The sequence below is a fragment of the Rhododendron vialii genome, chromosome 11a (assembly GCF_030253575.1).
Source record: "Rhododendron vialii isolate Sample 1 chromosome 11a, ASM3025357v1".
Lineage (NCBI taxonomy): Eukaryota > Viridiplantae > Streptophyta > Magnoliopsida > Ericales > Ericaceae > Rhododendron > Rhododendron vialii.
The window spans coordinates 30,550,019-30,558,885 of NC_080567.1; the positions used below are offsets into that span (position 1 = coordinate 30,550,019).

General features: G+C 40.2%; 1 pseudogene; it reads right to left on the reverse strand.

Moving 5' to 3' along the window:
- Positions 1 to 1,684: 1,684 nt before the first annotated feature.
- LOC131307096 (potassium channel AKT2/3-like) lies at positions 1,685 to 4,251 on the reverse strand (annotated as a pseudogene).
- Positions 4,252 to 8,867: the final 4,616 nt, after the last annotated feature.

Consider the following 8,867-nt stretch of genomic DNA (forward strand, 5'->3'; position numbering starts at 1 on the left):
GTCTAAAACTATCAACACAATGAAAATTGAGAATATTTCCTCACGAGAACACTGAAAAGGATTGCCAGTATCTTCTATATTTCAATCTACGGCCACCACATTACAACTACGATCTTTAGTGCCGCCACAACTCCTCCAAAGCCACCCTGACCCAAGCCTTCTATCATTGATAGCTGTTGGCATTCTTTCTTAATCCAAACCTTACAAAACCAAACTTACTCAACATACCTACTGAAAATTTGTTCCATTCATTCCTCATCTATGCCTTCACAGAGATTGTCCATAAAGACTGCGATCCTCTTGCCAGCCATACTCCTTGTGATCTTGAACATCTCCTCCTACCTGTTACAAGCTTCCTGCCATCCATCTCTTTTAACTTCTAAACTTACAAGAGATTCTAGTTGAGTAATACTTAGGGAAGCTCTGGATTTTGCAATGCCTGGGGATCCAATCCATGTCATCCAGAGAGCTGCTTCAGCTAGATTTGACCTCTAATCAACTCCAGAAGCCGGCCCTCAATCTGATTTTGGAAGTTCATTTAGTTGGACCACTCCTAGGAAGGGTGGTTTTAAGATCAATTGTGATGCATCCTTAAGACTGATTTTTTTCAGGATTGGAAGGGTAAACTTATTGATGACTTTGCGCAGAAATCCACGCCTCTTCAATCTTGTGGTCTGAAGCTATGGCTATACGTCATGCTTGCGTTCTATCTAAGGTTGAACCACTCCTTGCATTGCTGTGAAAAATAGACATATAATTGAAGAGCAAAAACAATGAAAAGGACAGTAAAGGGACACTCGACATAGATTGTTGTTTTCCCACATAACAAGAAATTAGCATAAGAAACATTCGAATATTTCATATCTGATGTTAGATTTATGGTCACAATCATTAAGTATACACGTATATATGAATTCCAAACTCGGGGACCCTGTAGTGCAGAGGTGCACTGCAGGCTGTAGTGCGTAATCTGAGCTGTCCATGTCCACAATCAACGATGGGCCATATTAGCAACTTACAGATATATAGGAGACACTAATACTCCCCTACCATTGAGGCTAGTGTATATAAGTAGTGTATAGTCATTAGTCATACATAGGGTTGCTTGAGAATCATAGTAAGTTCTTTGTCTAGATGATCTTTGATTACATTAGAGAATTTGAGTCTTCAACTATGTAAAGCATGTCATTATCTCTGATCACTTCAGTGGAGTCAATTTCTGCTCCTTGTTCATCGAAAAACCAATGCATTTCTTGCATCAAATCCAAACTTTTCACCTACCAGAGAAAAGTAGAAACAATTGCGCCATTAGAAATAAAGAGTTTGATCTGAAATACAGAGTGACCTTCTTAAGTACTAAGATGGTTCAATTCAATCTGTAAAAATGATTAAGTCATAGAAATTAAGGCATGATTAGTTCTTGTTGCCTAAATAAGCATGATGGTGGACTTATTTACCTTTGTTTTTTCCATGCTTGTGTAGGTCCTTTTGTCTTATTGTTGGCTTGCTCCGGTGGGAGTGTGAGAATTTTACTGTGGAAGTCTGAGAATATTACATTGGAACAGTGGAAGTGTGATAATATGATAGTGGATGTGCGTGAGTATTATGGGACAAATGGCCTAAAGTCTTTACACGGAAGCGATGTTCATTTGGACTTGATCTGCAGGTGGTCTTCTTAATATTGGACCTGGAAGTAAGCCTGAACTGACATTGTTCCCTTCATTAATTAAGGTCTCAAATTTTGGAGCTGAAACTTGGGAGCTGATAACATGACTTTAAATTCTACCACTTGGTACAGGTGAAGGGTGGACAAACTATACCGTAACACAGAAAGATGTTCAGAATGCAGTGCGGCAGCACATCATTCATTACTTTGAAGTGCCGGTCCTATCTATAATGATTGTAGTGCTGCCGGCACAACATTCTGATTACTTTTCTAAAATGTTTAGTATTAGCAAACAAACTACAAGAAGAGAGGGGTATTTGAAAATTCAATGTATCTGCAATGCTTTTGAGGTCCACGAGTGAATTTGAAAATCTAATGAGCCTCCCAGCTTCAGTGCAACAACTATCCCTCCTCACCACAGGGTGTCCTCGATATATGCTAACTCTTGGAGAAGACATCCCCTTTAACCTTCCCAAATTGTCCTCTTCTTCTCCTTCTTCCCCCCTCAAAATCACTCCCTTTGTCAATGCATTGGGCACGGTCACCCGGTACCCCACCTCCCTTTTCTGCAGCATTTCATTCAAATTCGCCCAAGGAAGATCGGATGGATCCGTTTCACCCACATCTACGCCATTCATCACAATGAGCATCACCATGTCTTGGTGGTTTCCTGCCATGGCGATTCGGAGGGCTGTTTTGCTGTGGCAGTCCGTTGAGTCCACGTGCAATCCGTGTTTTAATAGCTCCTTCATCACCATTATATTGTTTCTCTTTGAAGCTGTGAATAAGAGGTCACTGGCTGTGTGAATATGACAGCCCAGTGGTAAAGTATCCGGAAAATTGAATGGTGCTTTGCTAATATTGCATCCCATAGTGCAGTGTTTCCATCAATATCTGCCATAACAAGTTGTATGATAATTCGAATTAAATTTTACCCGAAAGAAATGAAAAAGAAAAAGTCCTAGTGAATTGGATAGAAAGTTTGTGAAAGAGAAATCAATACAGTTCAAGTGCTTTTACCTCTGTTGTGAATGTTACAAGCATGCTTGAGAAGTACCAGTTCACACTCTTCATGCCCTTTTGATGCTGCAATGTGCTGGTGTATACGAAGAAATGAAATTGGAAACATCACTACAAAAAACAACAGTATTACCTACTAAAGGAAAAGGAGGAAAAAACTGGGTATTCGTGGGCTACTTGCATTGGATTGTTTTCTGGCCTCTCAATGCTGATACAACCAAGATAGCAGGCCGGAATGAGAAACATAGACGTATTTTACCGGAATGAATCTTGTTTTGAGCCATCGAGGGTAAAAATGGTCACTTCATTTGATATACATATGATTTTTAATCCGAACTACTTGAGATAGAAAGTAAATTGGACAAGTTTTCTAACTGTTCAAACCACATGCAAATTGGAGTTCGGAAGTGTCTGGTGCAAGTCCGCAAAGTTTGACATGTTATGCAGCATTAATGCGCCTCAGGCTCAATCCTTTGCGCCCAGGCACATCCTGAACTCTACACAACAAGTCCAACTTCGCGAACTTGCTCCAGACACTCCCAAACTCCAATTTCCGCGTGGTTCGAACTGTTAGAAAGCTTGTTCAATCTACTTTCCTACCAAGTTGGTTTTGATGAAAAGTATTTTGTACTTCAAAATACATGACCATTTTACCCTCAATTGATCGAAAAATAAATTATTCAAGTAAAACGGTCGTATCGCTCTCATATTAAATCGGGTTAAGACAAATTATATATTGATAAATAAGGATTACATTGTATTAAAAGCTGATGGAAACGAACAATTAAAATAATGAAGTTTTATTTATGAAAAGTTGGTCAAAGGGAGACCAATTCAAAGATCATCGGAGAGACAAATACTAAAGTACGTTTTCGCTTTTCGCGCTCATTTACACATTCTAAGTTCCATTCGGTGCACACATCCCTAGTTCTAGGGTACTCGTTTATTCTGTAAGAGTCTCCACAAGGTTCAAATGGTCGTTTTCTGTGAAGTCTTTCAATTAAGATAGAGATGCATAGGAAACAAAGAAAGAAATTTTCATTGCATAATATATGGAAAGTCATACCAGTGGGGTTCTTCCTCTGGAGTCTCCAATGTCAGGATCCAACCCTGCCTTAGGAAGCTCATCAAGGAAGGCGGCATTGCCAGTATCGGCGACAGTGAGTAAGTTGACAGACATGTTTGGGTCATCATCTTCTTCCCCACCCTCAAGCCATATATCTCCAATTTTCAGATCTTTGAGCTTTGTCTGATGCTGTCAACAGGGTTATTCATTACAACCAACAATGTAAATCTTGAAAGGATTACAGTTGCCCGTTTGGAATTAAAGGAAACTTTAACAGGCATGTAGAGTTATTGTCTAGCTTCGTCAACTTGCAACTTCGAAAAACTCTTCAGATTATTACAAGAATAGTGCGCGGGGCATTCATTCTAGAAAAAAAGCAGCATGACGTGACAAATTTGCGTCTTTATCATTTCTAACCAAAAAGCAGACGAAGATGAACTATTATTCAAATTTGCAATATTGATTCATTATGTGTTTCTTATACCATAACAAATTCCATATTTTGGAACTTCATTTTTTTGTTCCACCATACGATCTTAATAGACAAAATGGGAACTTTGCATCTTAGTATCAATATCCAGCCTGATGGAAGTTCTTGAACATGGTGACATTGTCATCTTGTTTGATCTGCATCGCTTCCATCAGGGCACTGGTTTTGAGCCTGAGTAGCTGTGAGAGGGTCTTGGTTCGGTAAGTAAAGCTTTGAGGCCTGCGACAAAGTGCACCTACTTCTCCAAATATGTCTCCTGACTGCAAGCTCCCACCACTCTCTCTTTCTCCATCTCGCAGCTGATCATTTCCATCTCTCCGGATGCTCTTATGTAAACATCCAGGAATAGGTGAATCAAATTTCAGCTTTAAAAATATTGCTTACTTAGAAAAGTTTTTCTTTCCCCATACCAGGAATAGGTGAATCACCTTTGAGACACCGTTGAACAGATAGACCTTCTCCACCATCGAGAAAAACAAGTTCTGTCGGATGCCTTCGCATATGGTTTTCGGAAGCTGCTCAATCAGTTCCTACTGGTTCAAGCTCTCAGCCTTGAACCTCAAGCACATATAAGCCAGTATCTGTTCCTTCAACCTTGGTGGCAGTCTGTTCCGGGACACGAAGTTTGATGCAGCTTCAATGCTACTTCTCTGCATTAACACCACACCAACTATTTTCATCACAAATTCTTGTGCTAAACCGTATTTTTCTGGTAAAGCAGGCGCGAAAATAAAATAAATGACGTTGCTCCCAAATACAAGAACAAAGACAAAAAAAGAAACAAACAGCTGGGTTTACGAATTCCATGGTACGACGAGTGCCTTTAACGACCAAATTAGTCATGTTGCCAATCAAGTAAGCAGTGAGGCCGAGGTTGAAGATCATATAAAAGATGATGAAGATCATCTCGGTGGCGTTGACGGCGTGCATGTCGCCATAGCCGACCGTGGTCACGGTGGTTATGGACCAGTAGAGGGCGGAGATGTAGCGGACCCTGAGGCTGGTTCCCTGAAGTTCGGGATCACTGGCCCAATCCAAGTCCGACCGCCGTGGGGGTATTTGTCTGCCAGTAAGTAGTAGATGCAACCAGCACAGTGCACTTGGAACACTGTCATCTACAAAAAACAACAATACCCACAGCCACAATGGCAAATTTCTAATTTTATCCTCTTCGTAAACTGACTTGAAGACAACGAATAAGAGCAAATACCTCTTCGTAAACTGACTCAAACACCAACGAATAAGAGCAAATATCCGCAAAAAGACACATTTAATTCCTAAATGACAACTCAAGTTAAGACCTATTTCATCAATGATATGACTAGTAAAGCTTAAACCAAAGCCACATTTATACGTAGGGCGTTTATCGAAGCATGCTAACAAAACTTGAATACAAACAGCAGAACGATAGGGCTCTGTTTGGTAAAGTAGCCAGTTTTTTGTTTATGAAAAACAAGAAAAGAGTTATTAGTATTCATTAACAAACAACTAACCAAAAGAGAGAGAGAGGAAATAATGAGCGGAAGCTTACAGATGAGAGCCTAGCACATCTGACCCAGAAATAGCTAAACCTGATGTCCTTTTCCAGCCTGCAAGATATTGTTTGAACCCATTTCGAGTTCAAATAGGGTATTGTGCATGTGGTACACGGAAGCGCGTCTGAGCCGTCCAAACGTGTTTTGCATGGTTGTGGAGTTGAGGTCTGGTGGCAATAGTGGTTGTGGTAGAGTGGAAGTGTGGTGGTAGTGGTGGTCAAGTGATAGTGGTCTAGGTGGTGAAGTGATGGTGGTGGAGGGGTGATGCATGTTACGGTGGTAGTAATGGGTGATTGACGATCTTTGCAGTGGACTGCTTTCAACCTACTTTTTATAAACAAAATTTTTCTATTTGTATGGTTGGATTCTACTTTCTTTAAATACTTGAGAAACCCTTTTTGTCGATATATAATAGAACTTGATCTGATTTAAAATGAGCAAGTTGCGGTCGTTTAATCGAAATAATTTATTTTTCAACCCTCTGAGAGTAAAATGGTCATATCTCTTTATGCACAAATTGTTTTTGACCCCAAAAAAATTAGTTATAAAGTAGATTCGACAAACTTTTTAACAGGTCGAACAACGCACAAATCGGAGTTCGGGAGTTTCCGTGATGAGTTTGAAAATTTTGGTGAGATTTCAAGGATGCGCCCGGTGAGCATTGAAGTGCGCCCGAGGAGCATTGTTGTGTAACAGGTTTCAAGGACACGCCCGGGACGCATTGAAGTGCACCCGAGGAGCAAGGCATTGCGCCTGAGGCAAACTAAAAAGTTGCGCAACAGGTTTGGAGGACGTGCCTGGGGCGCATTTAAGTGCGCCCGAGGAGCAAGGTATTGCGCCTGAGACACACTAAAAAGTTGAGCAACAGGTCAAATTTCGTGGGCTCGCCACGGAAACTCCCTAACTCCAATTTGCTCGTGGTCCGAACCGTTGAAAAGCTTGTTGAGCAAACTTTACATCCCAAGTGGTTCTTTATACAAGTTAGAAAACAAGACGATTTTACCCTCAACAGGTAGAAAAACAAATCATTTTTTGAAAAATCCTCTAACCACTCATGTAAAATTGGAACAAAACTTATTTTATATCAAGAAAGAGGCTATTGAAAGTAATACTATTCAATATTGTGGAATAAAACTAAAAAAAAGTATTAAAGTTTCATTTAAATTTAAATTCTTCCAACCGCTCAAGATGCATGAAGGTTTTGCCTAACCTACTCCACCATTCACTAATATCATAGTCAGGCGAAGTAAATTTCCTTCCTTGCATAGATAGATCCACCGCTTTCATCTTGTTTTTGAAAATAATTGAAGTCCTTCATACCTTGTCCCTTCTGCAACAACGTTGCCTCTCCATTTTTTTTTTTTTTAAGTCAATGAAATCGCCTCAATCAGAAATTTTCGGATGCAAATAGGGTATTGTGCACGTGGTACCCGGAAGCGCGTCTGAGCCGTCCAAAACAAACCTCTAAACCTTAGGATGAGGCCAAACTAGTCAATTTGGGATCTCAATCACCTTGGGAATCCTTTCTTCATACAAACTCCTGTAGGCATCCACAATTCTGCTAATCACCTCTGTCATCACCATCATAACATGAACCCAGTTTTGGGCTTGTGCCCCATGTTGAGCTAGCTTCTTTAACATGCTCTACTGGGGCCAGGTACAGAAGAAGAAGCCACATGAGAATTATAGGCCAAAACCACCATTCGACTCCAACCCGACTCCATGGAATATAGTCTGGTTAATGACATCCTTCTGTTCTGTTAAGATTTGAGCCTTCCCTGAGATGAAGGAAAGTCCCTTCATGGTCTCTTCATCCTTAGTGATGGCCTTCCCCTAGAACTTCCCAATCTTGGACATGGTTTCAGTGTTCCATCCTTGAATAGGGATCTCAAGACCTTTCTCAATTCTCATGTAAAATTGCCTCCCTCCCTTACTATTTCCAGTGAATTCAATGATTTCAATTCTGCTACAAAACTCCTCCAAAGCCACCCTGAGCCAAGCTCTCTATCATTGATGGTTCAAGAGGTGTTGACCAAGTTGCCTTTGACAGCTTCTGCAAATGAATCTCCTTCTCCCTATTCATCTTTGTTGCTAATTGTTGCCAATAGGTCTCCATGCCCATGTTCCTTTTGTTCGACTCATCAGTAACCACCGTCTTCTGATTGCTTTCTAGTCCATTTTTCACTCATCCCGGGAACTTCCAAGGGAATTTTGCGAGCTTTGCATGTATTTTATGACCTCTTATGCTAACTCCATTCAAATCATTTATAGCTGTTTGGCATTCTCTCTTAGTCCAAACCTTACAAAACCAAACTTAGAGTTATTCCTGGATAATCTCTTTGCTGGAATTGCTACCTCTACATACTCAACATCTCTACTGAAATTTTGTTCCATCCATTCCTCATCCATGCCGTCACAAAGATTGTCCATAAATACTGCGATCCTCTTGCTAGCCATAGTTCCTTGTGATCTTGAACATTTCCTCCTACCTGTTACAAGCTCCCAATCATCCATCTCTTTTAACTTCTAAACTTACAAGAGATTCTAGTTGAGTAATACTTAGGGAAGCTCAGGATTTTGCAATGCCTGGGGATCCAATCCACTGCTTCAGCTAGAATCCTGATGATGAAACGATTTTTGATTATTTAATGACGTGCGGAGAGCCCTATGAACCTTGTGGACACTCTTACACAATGAACGAGTTCCCTAGAACTAGGGATGTGTGCATTGAATGAACTTAGAATGTGTAAATGAATGAACTTAGAATGTGTAAATGGGTGCCAAAACGTAATTTAGCCTTTGTCGCTCCGATGATCTTTGAATCGGTCTCCCTTCAACCAACTTTCATAGATAGAACTTCTTTATTTTAATTGTTCGTTTTCATCATTTTTTATTAACCTTATCTATCATTTTATAATTTGTCTTAATTTGATTCAAAATGAGAGCGATACGAGCGTTTTACTTGAAATTTTTTTTTCCGACCAATGGAGGGTAAAATGGTCATGTATTTTGATGTAGAAAATACTTTTCATCGAAACCAACTTGGTAGGAAAGTAGAATGAACAAGCTTTCTAACCGTTCAAACCACGC